General features: G+C 40.3%; 1 protein-coding gene and 1 long non-coding RNA gene across 2 annotated transcripts in view; one reads left to right on the top strand and one right to left on the bottom strand.

Annotated features, from left to right (window-relative positions):
• LOC134224299 (uncharacterized) overlaps nucleotides 1–16,442 on the top strand; it is a 48,762-nt gene that overhangs the window by 11,083 nt on the left and 21,237 nt on the right.
• Nucleotides 4,670–16,442, bottom strand: part of LOC134227282 (uncharacterized) — a 32,997-nt gene continuing 21,224 nt past the window's right edge. Inside the window, exons 2-3 of the long non-coding RNA XR_009983645.1 lie at nucleotides 6,747–6,982; nucleotides 4,670–4,802 (exon numbers count right to left, since the gene is read on the bottom strand). This is a non-coding gene — a long non-coding RNA (uncharacterized LOC134227282). The remainder of the gene's footprint in view (nucleotides 4,803–6,746; nucleotides 6,983–16,442) is intronic.

The following is a 16,442-nucleotide window of genomic DNA, read 5'->3' as shown; positions in this document are numbered from 1 at the left end:
GTTTTTAGCGAATGTTGAGAACGTCTTTAAGCGTTCCATAACTGCAAGGGGAATGTACTTGTCGCAACCTAGCGATTACTTTCAGATTCTGTTATTTCCCATTTGCTTTCACACACGCAGCTCCTTTCCACTATAAGTAGCATCGAGACCGATATGAATTGAAGTTGGAGCTGATCACGATCATTCTTCATTTTTCTTCTTTTTCGTTCTTCTTTCTAATTTTTATCTCTTCTTTCATCTAAATTCTTACTTCTTTATTCTTTCTCTGTCTCCTTTCTTCTTCACTCTTCGTTTTGCTTCTTATTTCTTTCCTCCTTTCTTTCTTCTTCCCATCTTTTTTTCTTCCTCCTTCTTTCTTCATCGTTTTTTGTCCTTCGGCTCTATTTCTCCTTGCTTCTTGCTTTTCTTTCCTAATATTTCACATCTCACTTTGCAATTCTCACTCCTTATTTCTCACCTCGCATTAGATACTTTTAATATTACTCTTCTGGCTTATCAAGACATTCATAAAAATCGTCCTTCATGTCATAGGATTTATTATTTGTCGGTGCGTAGATGATGTTTAGGGTGTAAATGAAGAATTTGCCCCGTATCTTCAACGCACAGATCTGTTCACGATCCACGGCTCTTTATTCACTTTCTCAGGCCACCGAATTATTTGGATAGCCGCCATATTCACTCCAACCTTCTGCAGTTCAAGAGCCAGGAGGTTTACTCCTCCTGGCATTCCGGGAACCGTGTTTCTAATCATAGTCCTTATTTTGTTGCCGGGTCGATTGCCAAAAATAACGTTCTGCTTTCATCTTTCACCACTTTCGTGGTTTTTGAAAGGCTTGAATATGCTACCTTACCGGGGTCGTGTTCCATGAATCGCGCTGGTGGGGCTGCCACCTTAGGTATAGCATTTTTTTTTTCTATATTTTCATCATTACTGATGATTTTGTATGATTCTGATCACAATAAGCGATGAAATTTTTGCTTATTGTGATCAGAATCAATTTGCTTGCTAGGTTACTGGATACCCTTGTACTCATATATGTAACAAAAAGGCTCGGTAATGGCGGTGTGAATTCTTTTCATTTGAGAGGTAGAAAACATTGAACCTCATCTAGTTTACCGAGACCCAACCATTCTTTCTTAGTACATTTGAAATTATATTGTGATGCCCTAATTGATCCATCTTCGTGTTTTAGGGCTCTCTATTGATAGGGCGATTATTTGAAATCACAGAAAATAGTATTAAATTTTTTGTCGATCCCTTTAAACGGCCCAGAGGAAACATGTCTTCTAACATTGAATTGTTTTGTGATGTCATGACTTAAACTAAATTTTAAATATAATGGTTAAGTGTTCTGTTCCACAGTGTATGAGTCCCTTTTCTAGAAGCATTCGAATGGTTTATTAATTTCACGAATCTATGTAAAAATGAGTTTGTTTCACTATCTTGAAGCACGTTCAAGCAACAATGACTTTGATACCGGTTTCCTAAACAACTATGACATTATATTGGCGATAAGAGTTCCTATGTATAATAATTTTAAAAACAATTGAAATTGAAAGTTTTTTTAGAGGATTCAAAATGTTTGATTAAATCAAGAAACTTTCATGACATCGCAAATTCATGTAAATTGAATCGAAACATGTAAATGCAATCGATAAGAAATTTTACATTTTCGCAGTTTCAGCTGTCTGGCTTTGGCGTATTTTACATAAACTTGAAAATTTGATGTGTACCAAAGTTTTTCTAAACTCTTGAATGTTAAATTAAACGGAACTCACGCCGCCATCACCGATTTTGAAAAAGAGGAGAATAACCATTTTCGATGTTTCACCTAGTCAAAATAAAAAGCATTTGTGACTTTCTAACACATTTTTTTTTCAATTTCTCTGGCAAAGAATTCGACGAAGACTGTAAGAACGCTGTAGAAATGATGGACCATTGGGTCAAACACTTGAAATGTAAAAATTCTATATTGAACTGAACATAATCATTAAACGCTAAACGAACATAAACGGAAGAAAAGGAAATCTTAGGCGGTTTTGACATTTTTTTTTAACTATTGATGCGGAACATAGGTGAAAAAAAATTGTCGCTAAAATTTGCCTTCATAGCCCAATGATAGGGTTCCAGAATTTATTATTTACTTATATGTTATTCAGCTACACTTTCTACAGCTTCAGTTTAGGTAAATTCAATTCTCAGAATTTCTCAATTTAATTTGGGTGTCGCGGTTTGTATGAGCGAGCGTGAGCGCGCAGACAACGGCGATGGTGTCTCGACGGACGCAATAGCCGGTTAGGTTACAGTTGCACAGTCAACGTCGGAGGGGAGCAAAGGGAGTACCATAATCAACCCCACCAATGACGTCATTCGAATCATGGTGGGGTGGTTTTATCAATAAGTGTATATACTTATGTGGGATTTTTCTCATTCTTGGTGTCTGTTAAATTTAGTCTCTTTCATGCTTTTCTTGACTTGCTTGCCAAGGAAGGGTTTGCGACGCGAATGCTATAGATGCAATCGTTAGTGACGGTGGGAGACCGCTAGCGGTGAGATATGAAGGAATGCTGAAAGCAAATGGTGCCACTTAGGGACCGAACGTTTTTTACTTCGTCGTTGTAAAATAAAGCTTCAGAAATAACTGCTCGTTTCAATTGGGAAGTCGCATGTTGGGAATATATTTATAGCTTTCTACCTTTAAGAACAGTTGACCTGCAGGTCGAGTCCTGATTCTGATTGGAAGGTTGTACACGAAGGTCGAGCTCAACGAGTTTTTTGCCTTTCTCGAATACCAACGATCCATGAAAAAATGGAAAACGATCCGTAAATAATATCTGATTCAACCGACGAGTTTTACGAGACTTCAAGTTGAGCCAAGTACGAGACACTGAAGACGGCCTCACAGTTGAAGTCGAAATGCGTACCGTCAACTGGGGGGAAGATGATCATTGAGGTGAAGATGATCATTTGATGTGTCAGTCAAAAGTGCCATTTTATTTTATGAAACGGTAGTCAACAATATTCTCCGTTCAAGTAATGTTACCGCTAGGTAGAAATCCGAGTTTTTCGATTATAATCATGAAAATGTATTTTGTGGAAGAAAGAAAGAGATAGTCATAAATGACGCTATTTTCGTTTCAAATTTTGACTTCTTAGACTTCTTTACGTAGTAAATTCAACATTCGTACAGATAACCTAGTGTATTTTGACTACTAGGTCATAATGGTTTTAGTAGAGCTGTCTTGATCAACTTCACCCCAAACCAGATTACTCAAAAAATGTGTGATAATTTAATTTATTTTAATAAATGCGAACGCATTTCAGAAAACTAAAGTTGTTGATTATTGCAACGTATAGCAGTACATGTTTTGAAAATATTTGTTTCGATTTAAAATGTAAACACACATTGTTATTGCATGTTTTGTCTTAAAAATGATCATCTTCCCCCCAGTTGACGGTATCTGCAAAGATAACAAAACGTAGTGGAATTAAATGGAAAGTACTAAACTCGTCTTAGACGGTTGAATACATTCCACTAAAAGAGCTTAAAATATTTTTCCTGAATACCTGATTGTTCCATAAAACGCTACCATAAATCCATAGAATTGTTAAGAATAATTTAGAATAATTAAGATCCTAACATTTAGCAATTAATAGCAAAATATGTTCCGTTAGACATGGTCAAGAAAAACAATAACATTTCTGCTATATTCCCATGACACACTTTATTTTGATCAATAAGGGTTGCTGACGTTTAATCATCTTTTTTTCAAGCGCATAGGAAGGATATGATTTGTTTTCATCGGGAAACGTGCAAAAGAAACGGCATTTTCTAAGGAATTTTAAAACCGTTCTTGTATCAGTTTTTTGTGCCTCTCACGATTCGTTACTTGATGTCATGTGTAGAGTAGACTGGCTCAGCTTAGTATGGGGAGAAAAAAATGTTGTCGAATTCCACGGGAACTGCGCCAGCTTATGCAACAAGCGATTGAGCTGAAATTTTGAGAGATTGATTGTGATCACGAACGGACAAGAAACAAACTTTCACTTTCTGATTTATTTACTCACCCGCACAAAGCAAAACTAAACTTTGACGACCGGTCGATCCGCTTACTGGAGAAACACGACCGGACAAGAAACAAACTTTTACTTTCTCGTAGTTAAGATATCGAATTAGTCTTCGGGAAAATACGTTAGACACGCGTTGCTTTTCCGTTTTTGTATCATTATGGCGTCGATCAACAGAAATAATTAGTCGCGTGCCAAGGCGATTTCCAATATATTCCCTTCCCAGCTAACATACTATTCCTTTCCAGTGCGCTCATGGAGATGCAGAGGATTCCTCGGTCTCTTGTAGCAATGAGTGTCGAACTAATTTTCCTCCCCTTATCCTAATTGACTATGTGCACGTGGTCGGCGTCGTTTGTGGTCTCGAATAAAAGGAACTTCGAAGCATGTACAGTGAGAATAGCTTTCTAGTCCCGGAAAAAACTATTCAATTAGTGAACTGTCCATTATTTGTTGTTTCTCGGCCAATCACGACTAGCAACTACGATGGGTATAGTCAATCAAGCTTCGCCAGGCTAAGTTTATAACTTATAACATTGATTAAAAATAAACAAATATGATTTTAATAAGAAAATTATTTTGAGTTTTTTGTCGAATGTCATCACTTATCATAAGAAGAGTTTGTACTATCCCTGTTGAGGCACCGATGACGACAGAGTGCAGCTAACTGACAACACTACTTGCGCGAAGATGTACCTGCGAGTCATGTAATCCGTAGATGAACTGTCGATGTCTGTGGGAAAGCAAAGAGGTAGAGAGTAAATAAAAACTGTAAATGAAAACAATAAAGGTGGTGAAAAAACGTGAATTATAAAATTTGAGATTGTTAGTGGACGTTAATAAATAAACTGAATATAAGTCGGTAGGAGAAAATAGTTAATCGTTCATAATGGAAAAGGTAATATTATATTGCGGAGTGGAAAGTAGTTAGCTAATAAGTTAATTTGCAGGAATAGTGAAGTATCGCGCATCAAATAGACAGGCAAAAACAAAAGATTTGTTGGAGAGAAAACTATTCATGTAAGTTACTACTAGGGGTTCCATTTTTCCCGGGAATCAACTTCCCGGGAAACGGGAAATAAAATGTAAACTTCCCGGGATTTCCCGGGATCCCGGGAAATGAAACAATTTTGCGAAATTCAAAATCGTAACGTGAATAAATAACTAGGATAATAAGGATAAAAATATACTCTCGACCTCAAGGGATTGATACTTGATACATTGTGCAAAAATGATTAAAGAGTTGTTGAAAAGTCTGAAAAATTGTCTCTGTTTAGTTCGAGAGCGTTACCTAGGTCTATGTCTGCAAAACGCTCGCTATATCATAAGCATCAGATGGCGAAGTTTCAGCATCTACTCTCGTTAGAGAGTAAGATCTGCTGTGTCCAGATGATTCCTTGATTCTTCCTTGATATGGAGGAGAAGACGGCTTTGACAGGATTTGTTCTGTTATTGCCGGAAGATTTCTAACATCAACCATTCTGGTACTCGTCCGTATATTTTATTAATGCAAACAATATTCTGGTCAAATTTGATGTATAATAAGAACCATGATACGAGCACTTGAGTACATTTCGCCTTTGCATTTGAAGTATGTAAGCAATAAATGTTTTTTTTTTCAACAGCGAAAAAAAAAGTTCAGACGAGCGTTTTATGGTCGTACCTTACAAATCATAACTATCAATATTAAATGAATCTTTCTGTCAAACTTTGTTTGAAGTTTCGAGCAACACCAGAAACGCATAAAATTGCATAAGTTTGGCGAGTTTTTGTTATTAGACTGTTGTAATGACCTTATAGTAAAGACCTAAAATATGTTAACTTTTGTACTCTGACATATCCAGACAGTAAATTCTCAATAGTTCATTATAATTTAGAAAAAGAAAGCAATATCACGATTGTTCGGAACATGAGTCTGTTTGGAACACGTATCGGGGTTTGAATCAAAAAGTATTGAAAGTCTTAAAAATAAGCCTCTGACAATAAACCTACCAAAGCCGTAACTGCCGGATCCCGGGAACTTTATTCTTGCTATTGAGAAATTTCATCAAATACTCGATTTTTATTTCAACTTCGTAATGCCCGTAATGATTGGGCTTACTAAATAAATAAACGACCGATGGAAACTTATGCTTTGATTCGCCTCCCTTCAACGCGCATTAGAGTTGAACCGTACAATACTGTAGCATCTACAGTTAAAACTTAATTATTTTTATAATATAGGGAGTTATCTTCTTTGAAAGCGAAATATACTATTAAATAGAAATTTCATTATGAGAACAGTGAGAAGATGTTAGTCAAAAATATAATTGATACTCCCTCATCAAATTTGCAAAATAAGAAAAGGATTTTCAAATACTTTAACCGATCACAGTCGCCTCCAAAAATTGGTAAATACTTTAACATAATAATTTCCCGGGAAATTCGGGAAACTAAAATGCGCATCCCGGGAATCGGGAATCCCGGGAAAATTGATTTCCCGGGAAATTGTTTCCGGGAATGGAACCCCTAGTTACTACTGAATGAAAAAATTATACCATATAATTAAAACACAATAACAATATATTTCAGTTTTGAGCTGTTGTGTAACGAAGGCACTGCTACAAAAAAATAGTTTTCATAAGCCATCCGAATATCCTCAAAAATGAATAAACATCAAGCGGAGGATGGATCTAACCTCAACAAGGATCTGACGGCATACAACTGTGTTATTTGTACCCGTCCGGATCACGACGAGAGCAACATGGTGTTCTGCGAGGGCTGCAGGGAATGGCTACACTTCGGCTGCGCCGACGTAAGTAGGAGCAGAGGTCAAACACGACGACGATTGACGATGCTTTTCGTGCCAGGATAAGGATCCGGAAGATGATCCGGCATGTGATGCGATTTCCGTTGACGACACCATTGATGGAGCTGCGAAGGAAAACGCTGGTAAGTCTCAAACCATCCACGGCGAAGAGGTTGCTATGGCAATAGAGAAGATGAAGAAGGATAAAGAGCGTCTGAAGAGAAGGATGGAGCAGAGGCTAACGTTGGCTAAGGCCCAAATGGAGCTCGAAAACGAGAAGATGGAGATGGAATGGGCACTAGAGAAGCAGATTATGGAAAAGAAGATCGCTTCCAAACAGGCTTTCTAGAAGAAGAAGGATTTAGAAAAGAAAAAGCTGAAGGATCAGCTGGATCAGCTTTTCAGTCTTAATTAGTCACCGGCCGGGTAGCACGTATATTAATTTTGCTCCGCTTAACTGAACCGCGCGCGTTTTAAATTGTGTCGATTTGTTATTGCTACGTAAGTGAATCATGCCGTGCGATATCAATAACTGTACCGTGAGTGACGATAAACACGTATGGTGTTGTTTCGGGTCGTGTGGTAGAAAGTTTCACGCTGCATGCGTAGGTACCCAGAGGAATTATGAGCAACACATTCTTGCTTATATGCTGCCATTGTGCTACGAATACCAAAAGCGCTTCGTATTGGAAGTTAATTTTGAAAAACTTCTGAGTCAGCAGCAAGAGGCGATTAAGCACAATAAGTCCTTATGGATGCTAATCACAAGTTAGCATCCGTTCTCAACCAGCTAAACATTACTGGATGCTTTGAGAACATTGAAATGGACATTAATGAGTTAAAGAAGGAAATACAATCTTCTACTCAATATCAAAGCAATATGGGCAAAAAACTCCTGATGTTGATGAGCTAAAAATTACATCACGTCACTGTTCGATTCGTCATTGCAGTCGACGAAGGAAAATATGGCCGACTATGCAAAAACACTGTCAACCGACTTCACCAAAGAATTGAACCGAATATGTAATGAATTCGATAAAGTGAGTTCGCTAACAATTGGAATGGCCAACCATTGCGAGGAACACAATTCAAGCCAGAGTGAATCTACCTCAACCGACGCCATCATGAATGAATTGAAGTTGCTATCCAGCACAGTCAACGCTCTGAAAAGTGACTTGACTCCTACGGTATCAACTCCAAATTTAATGGACGAACTGAGTTCAGAGCCAGTGATACATCTGGAGCTGACTCGCAATGATCTAGATGAAGCTTCAGCTGAAAACGACACAACAACCTGGCGTGTAATGGGGCCAAACAAAGTGTTGTGCTCTGAGTCTGAATACGTAGAACTCAAAAGAGCACAGGAGCAAAAAGCGATGTGGCGTAAAAATAAGAATAGCAACAATACAAACAATAACAAATACAAAAACAAAAACAACAATAATTTCAGCAACCAAAACAAAAATAGCAACTTCAATATCAACAGAAGATACAACAACAATAATTTCAACAACAAAAACAATAACTTCATCAACAAAAGACACAACAACAACGACATAAGCAGAAAAATGGTCAACAGAAGCAGAAACAACAATTTCAATGGAAACAACGACAATAATCACAACCATAATCGCATGAACCACAATGATCGGACCAGCTTTATGAACCGGAATAAATGCGGAAATAATAGCAACAAGAATGTCAACCATAACGCGCACAACCATAATCACAACCGTAATGGATTTCTCCCCCCGGATAAGGATTTGCTTACAGCAGCAAAAGCCATGTTTTCGGGACCAGTTAAAAACCGCGGCATAAATTTTCAACGAGGAGAAACACTGAACCCTAGTCATGACAGTTCATCATCTCCCAATTGGGCATTTGGACCGGCGCTAAGGAGCTCATTCACAAATCACTGTTCTTCGTGCTCCTGCCAACAGACGGGTTTTTAAAGGAATTGACGCAGTCGGGAGATGCAGAATGTGACCAACAAATAGTACTTCCGATCAACTTAACGCACTCATTGGAGGAAGTCGTAGAAAATTGTAATGGTATTGACGAACTACCAAAACTTCATCAAACGCACAGGCAACAGAACTACTTGTATACTGTCAGAACTTCAATCGTATGAAAAGTGCTTTCAAAATGAACGAAATACATAAACAAATTTTGAGTTCCTCTTTCTCGGTTATTTTAGGAACTGAAACAAGTTGGTCAGAAAGCGTTAAAAGCGAGGAAGTTTTGGTAGTGATTATAATGTTTTAGAGATGACCGAGATCTCGTCTTAGCGCAAAGAATGTCTGGCGGAGGTGTTCTCATCGCAATTTCCTCAAAACATAATTCGAGCTCATTGATTCTACCAAATTTAATGAATTTGAGCATGTGTGGTAAAACGCATATTGATGGTGAAACTCACATTTTGCAACAGTGTTCTTTCCTCCAGATCAAGCTTGTAAATCCTCATATGAAAAGTTCTTCCATAATGCCGATGAAATTATTTCCCATTTTCCTCCTGAATTCAAAGTTCACATTTACGGCGATTTCAACCAGCGCAATGCAGATTTCATTCCAGATTCTGTGAATGAAAGTATTTTGTTACTAGTTGTCTGTGAAAATCAGACAAATTTATTTATTTTTGAAAAAGCTGCATGTTTAGGTCTGAATCAAATTAATCATGTGAAAAATCGACAAAATTGTTATTTGGACTTTTTATTCACAAACACTCTCGATGATTTCTGTGTAAATGAGTCTCTATCGCCGTTATGGAAAAATGAAGCATTTCACACAGCAATAGAATACTCTGTATTTGTGCATCGGAACCATGATCCTTATGGCTATGATTTCGAAAATATTCTCGATTATAGAAATGCAAATTTTGACAACATTAAACAAAAATTGAACAGAGCTAATTGGCAACAAATTTTACAAAATCAAACTGACATTGAATGTGCTGTTACAGACTTTTATGCAATTTTATTAGACATTGTTCGGAATGAAGTACCACTCGTGAGGAAACGTCGCAATTATAACTCAAAAAACCCAATATGGTTCAACAAACAAATCAAAAAATTTAAAAACCGTAAGCAAAAGGCTCATAAACTTTATAAACAATACACAAGTCAAGAAAATTTAGAAAACTATTTGAATATTTGCGATCAACTTAGTTTAGCCATGTCTTCGGCTCTTACGGAGTATAATGCTAAAACCGAAAATGAAATCAAATCATGTCCAAAAAACTTTTCAAGTATGCAAAACCAAGCTAAAGTCCAGCAATTTTCCATCGAAAATGACTTTAGATGAAAAAGTAGGAGATAATGCTGATGAAATTTGTACTCTTTTGCAACCTTTTTCAAGAGACATATACCGAATTTTCCGAAAGTGATCGTGATTATGAATATTTTCACATTTTCCTGACTATTTAAGCAGTGTTGGTGTAAACCAAATTAATGCAACGGAGATTTTGTCAGCTCTACAGAATTTGGATGCCTCAAAAGGATCCGGACCAGATGGAATTCCACCTATGTTTTTGAAAAAGTTGGCAAGCGAATTTACGACACCTTTATTTTGGTTATTCAAGTTATCTTTAGAAACCAGTAGCTTTCCAAAAGAATGGAAGAAGTCTTTTCTAATACCAATTTTTAAATCAGGGAAAAAATCTGATATTAGAAATTATCGTGGAGTGACCATTATTTCGTGTATTCCTAAACTTTTTGAATCAATCATCAATAGAAGGATGTTCAACCAAATAAAACATATAATAACAGATGCACAACACGGGTTCTTTAAAGGACGTTCGACTACTACCAATCTTTTAGAATTTGTAAATTACTCATTGAATTCTATGTACAAAGGTAGTCATGTTGAGGCATTTGACACAGACTTTAGCAAAGCATTTGATAGACTTGATATTCCCATGATGATTCTCAAGCTTGAGAAATTGGGAATTTAGATGAGACTCCTTAAATGGATTAAATCGTATTTAACTGACCGCCAACAAATAGTACGATTTGAAGGGAAACAGTCGCTTCCAGTCAATGTAACATCTGGAGTTCCCCAAGGCTCGCATATAGGACCTCTTCTATTCATATTGTTTGTAAACGATATATCACTCATTCTTAAGCATCTTAAAATCCTTATTTATGCGGACGATATGAAACTATTTATGGAAATCAAAAATACTGTTGACAATGACATCTACTTGAACGAAATACGCATATTTGATAACTGGTGTAACAAAAGCTTACTAAAACTTAATGTCAAAAAATGTAATTTGATCACTTTCAGTAGAAAACGGAGCACACCATCGATAACTGTAACTCTAGGAAATCAACCAGTAAAAAAATGTGAAAGGGTTAGAGATTTGGGTGTAATTTTAGATGCTAAGCTAACCTTTACTGACCACTACAACACCATTATCCATAGAGCAACAAATATGCTCAGTTTTATTAAAAGATTTAGTTATAACTTTCAAGATCCCTATACAGTTTGGTCCTGCTCGGAAAATGACGCCTCCAGAGAGCAATTATTGGATACCCTAGTGGCCCGAGGTAAACAACCCTTCAGGGAAGTTCGAGGTGTTTTGGGAGATCGTGATGTGGTCTATATGCAGGCCATTTATAGTTTTCTTTGTGCTTCTGATATCAAAATCTAATAGTTTGCTTTTTTCTTTCTTCAAAGTTTTTTTGTGTTTAGTCTCTGCTTTCTGTTCCATAGAGCACCATAGCTCTTGCCATCCGGAAGATGCTCCCAGTCGAACCATTCCTCGAGCACGACGACACGCCACATCGTCCCTGACGCCAAATACCCGGATGAGAAGCTAAAATTCCCTGATCCAAAATCCTTAGCCCCGTCCATCCTTAAACATTGTAAACTAACCTCGAGTCACCACGAGTACGCTGGCTTCTACCCCTCTCTTACTAACTGGAAAAATAAATGATATTGATTGTATATATCGCAAAGAACCATGGCTCCGTAAAGTGTTATACACGCCTGAGCCTACCAAATAAACGAACTTGGAAAAAAAAAAAAAAAGATCCCTATACAATTAAAACTTTGTACGTTGCGTATGTCAGATCAATTATAGAATATTGTAGTATTGTATGGTCTCCGTATATGAAATCACATGATGATCGAATAGAATCAATTCAAAAGCAATTCCTTTTATATGCCTTACGCAAATTATGGTAGACATCGTCTACGAGGCGCGATGTATGCTTATAGATATCCAATCATTGAAAAAGCGTCGTGAGTTTGCCATGATCTCATTTGTGAATGATATTGTTTCGCACCGCATTGATTCCACCAAACTATTGTCTTGTTTAAATTTTTACACTCCTACTCGGCAATTGAGAAATCGAAACTTGTTTGCCACCTGTCATCATCGTACAAATTATGCAAAATTTAGTCCAATGAATCAAATGATGTCTGTTTACAATCAGTATTGTGAAGCAATTGATTTAGCCATGCCTCGTATGAGCCTAAGAAAATATTTTAGGAACATTAGTTACAATAGAACATAGTTATAAGTTTTTTAATGTAGTCTACATTATGTTTGACGAAATAAATACTTCCAGTACACCTAAAAAAAAAAAAAAAAAAAAGAAACTTGGTAACGGAGAAACGCAAACGAAAAAGGAGATTCAGGAATTGGAGCGGGGGAAAGAGGAAGCAAAAGGAAAGGGAACGAAAGCGACGAAGATCGAATATACATTGAAAAGACCAGTGAGTTCCACTCCGATAGCTAATCCAGAAGCAAGCACGTCTGCGACTGGAGCGAAGAAGAAGACCGTCGAACGGAAGCAGTTAACGACCACGATGGTGAAGAAGAATTCCTGTGCAAGTGTGACCAGAGGACGAAGAGGAGAAACCGAAAGTGACGAAGAGAGTTCACAAGAAGAGGAATCGAGCGGATCCAGGGAGTCGGAAGAAGAGCATCACGAGGAAGAAGAGGAGGAAGAAGAAGCCACCGTGAGAAAAATGAAGCGTATCCGACCGCAAGAAGAAGCAGCCCCGACGAAAGCGCAAATATCGGCTCGGCAGTTTCTTTCCCGAAAGCTGCCAAATTTCACCGGCCAGCCAGATGAGTGGCCGATCTTCATAAGCAGTTTCAATACGACTACGAAAGCGTGCGGGTTTTCAAACTTGGAGAACCTGGCACGACTGCAGGAGAGCTTACGAGGCCCTGCTAGAGAAACAGTATGTAGTCGGATGCTGTTGCCGCAAGCAGTACCAAAATTCATCGCCACGTTGCGAATGCTGTACGGACGACCGGAACAGTTGCTAAATACATTGCTAGTGAAAGTTCGGAAGGCGGAACCCCCAAAAGCAGACCGGTTGGAAACGTTCATCGGTTTCGGGATGGTAGTTTAGCAATTATGCGACCATCTCGAAGCGACGCAGCTTAACGACCATCTGATAAACCCTTTATTGATTCAGGAACTGGTCGAAAGGCTGCCGCCGTCGACGAAAATGGAATGTGTGCGGTTCAAGAGGCAGCATGTTAGGATCACTCTACGAACGTTGTCAGATTTCTTGGCCGATCTGGTGTCAACAGCAAGTGAAGCGACTGGGATGATCGATACACAACCGAATTCATCCGGTAATCGTCCTGGAAAGGCCAGAGGAGGAAAGCAGAAGGAATACGAGAGCCACCTACATGCACACGCCGAGTACTTTCCAAAAAATCCGGAACACAGAAGAACGCCGTGTCCAGTTTGTAGACGTACGGATCATCGGCTACGGAATTGCGACGAGTTCCAAAAAATGGGCATTCCTCAACGGCTGGAAGTGGTAGATCGATTCGAGCTGTGCCCGTCCTGCTTGAATGGCCACGGAAAAAGTGGGTGCAAGGCGAACATCCGGTGTAAAGTGGAGAGGTGTCGACGACCAGGCGAGCACAATACAATGCTCCATCGTCCGCAGTTAGAGATGCGATTGGACTGCAACGCCCACAACGCAATTGCGCATACGCCGATTATCTTCCGGATGATTCCGGTAACGTTGAACTACGGAGGAAGGTCAGTCAATACCATGGCCTTTCTCGACGAAGGTAGCTCGTTCTCGTTGATCGAGGGCTCCATCGCGAGTCAATTGAAAACCAACGGGAAACCACAGCCGCTCCGTGTGACCTGGACGGCAGGTATGAGTAGGTTGGAGAGAAATTCGGTGGTGTTCAGTTTGACAATATCCGCCATCGGATCGAAGGAGCAGCTACCGATAATTGAAGTCCACACCGTGGAGGAACTCAAGTTGCCCAAACAGTCACTAAACTATCGCGAACTAGCGGAGCGGTATAGTCACCTACGGAACCTTCCGCTAGCAGAGTACTCGAGTGAATCGCCGAGGATCCTGATAGGTTTGAAACACCTACATTTGTTCGCGCCACTCGAATCGCGAGTTGGCCAGCCTGGAGAGCCGATAGTTATCCGATCCAAACTGGGTTGGACGGTATATGGTCCGCAGGAAGGAGGAAGTGTAAGAACAGCGTACGTCGGTCATCATTCGTGCGTTGGTGTATCCAATCAGCAGCTGTACGATCTACTAAAGTCGCACTACGTGCTAGAAGAGGCTGGAGTTACGGTAAAGGTACTTCCGGAGTCAGTGGAAGATCGACGAGCCCGTGAGATTCTAGAGAACACCACTAGGCGAGTAGGAGACAGATTCGTCACGGGAATGCTGTGGAGGGAAGACAACCCTACGTTTCCAGATAGTTACCCGATGGCAGCGCGCCGTATGAAGACATTGGAAAAACGTTTGGCACAGAGTCCACAGTTGCAGCAGAATGTCGCGAATCAACTGATCGAGTATCAAGCAAAAGGATACTGTCATGAAGCGTCAGCGAAAGAACTGAGAGACACATACAAGAAGAAGATCTGGTACCTACCCCTGAACGTTGTGATCAATCCGAAGAAGCCGAATAAAGTTCGCCTAGTGTGGGATGCTGCAGCCGCTGTGGGAGGGGTTTCATTGAACTCAAAGCTCCTAAAAGGTCCAGACTTTCTCACATCGCTGCCGTCGGTGGTGTGCAAGTTTCGGCAGTATCGCGTTGGATTTGGTGGAGATATCCGAGAGATGTTCCACCAGCTGCAAATTCGGTCGGAGGACAAGCAAGCGCTGCGGTTCATGTTCGATGAAAGGATCTTCGTGATGGATTGTGCAATTTTCGGGGCGACATGTTCGCCAAGTCAGGCGTTGTACGTGAAGGATCGTAACACCAACGAGTTCGTGGAGCGATTCCCGGATGCCGTCGATGCGATCGTCCACCGACACTACGTGGACGACTACATCGATAGCACAGAGAGCGCCGAGGAGGCGGTAAAAAAGGCGAGCGAAGTCCGATACATTTATTCCAAGGGCGGGTTTGAAATTCAGAACTGGGTGTCGAACTCCGTCGAAGTATTGCAGCAGCTAGGTGAGTCAAAAGCGAATCAAGTCGTTCATTTCAACGCCGATAAAGCCAAGGAGAACGAGCGGGTGTTAGGTATCGTCTGGGAACCTCAAGCGGACGTGTTCACGTTTGCGATGAAACTGCCGGAGAATATACAGCCCTGTCTGTCAGGGAACAAAAGGCCGACCAAAAGAATCGTCCTCAGCATCGTGATGAGTTTGTTTGATCCACTGGGACTGTTGACGATGTTCACCATCCATGGCAACTGGACCAAAGTTTTTGTTAGAGGCGGAAGGCAAGTGGCCAAGCCCGGAGCCACCTCGGCCGAACGTGGTTGATGAGCTTCGGGCTAGCTTCTTGTTTCATCGAGCTGAGGAAGCAAGCGGATTGATCGATTGCACCAGGATTTCAAAGTGGACCATTACGGTCCGCATCATCGCCAATGTTCTTCGGTTCATTTCCAACATCCGGCGAAAACAACAAGATTTGCCGATCGAGGTACTACCAACCGACGCGACAGTTGGTAACAATCGGCGAGTGGTAGCGGTTACAGTGCGGTGTATAGAGCGATCGTTTTCGATGGAAGAGTACCAGACCGCAGAATGTCTACTGTGGAGAATGGCGCAGGAAGAATCATTTGTCGATGAGGTAACGGTCCTACGCAGGTGCAGTGAAGGAAGGGTCGGAGAACTTGAAAAATCCAGTCCGCTGTTCAAGTTGTCTCCGGTGCTGGATGAAGATAATGTGTTGCGGATGGACGGCAGAGTACAAGAGGGTGAGTTTGTTCCGTTCGAGTTGCGGTTTCCGGTCATTCTACCAAGAGGCCATCCGGTGACGATCAAGATAATCGAACACTATCATCAGCTGTTTGGCCATGCCAATAAGGAGACTGTAGTAAACGAGCTAAGGCAAAGATTTTATATCCCAGCTGTTCGCAGAGAGCTCGACAAGGTAGCACGAGAATGCGTTTGGTGCAAGGTGCACAAATGTAAGCCGATGGTTCCGAGGATGGCACCACTTCCAGTACAACGGACAACTCCGTTCATCCGTCCATTCAGCTACACAGGAGTGGACTTCTTCGGTCCGATCAACGTCGTTGTGGGACGGTGCAGCGAGAAGCGTTGGTGTGCGTTATTCACCTGTTTAGGAACAAGAGCCATCCATCTGGAAGTAGTCCACAGCTTGTCCACGCATGCATG

The sequence above is a fragment of the Armigeres subalbatus genome, chromosome 3, assembly GCF_024139115.2.
Source record: "Armigeres subalbatus isolate Guangzhou_Male chromosome 3, GZ_Asu_2, whole genome shotgun sequence".
Lineage (NCBI taxonomy): Eukaryota > Metazoa > Arthropoda > Insecta > Diptera > Culicidae > Armigeres > Armigeres subalbatus.
Note: the sequence above shows the minus strand (reverse complement) of the source record. Positions and strands in the feature narration are given on the sequence as shown.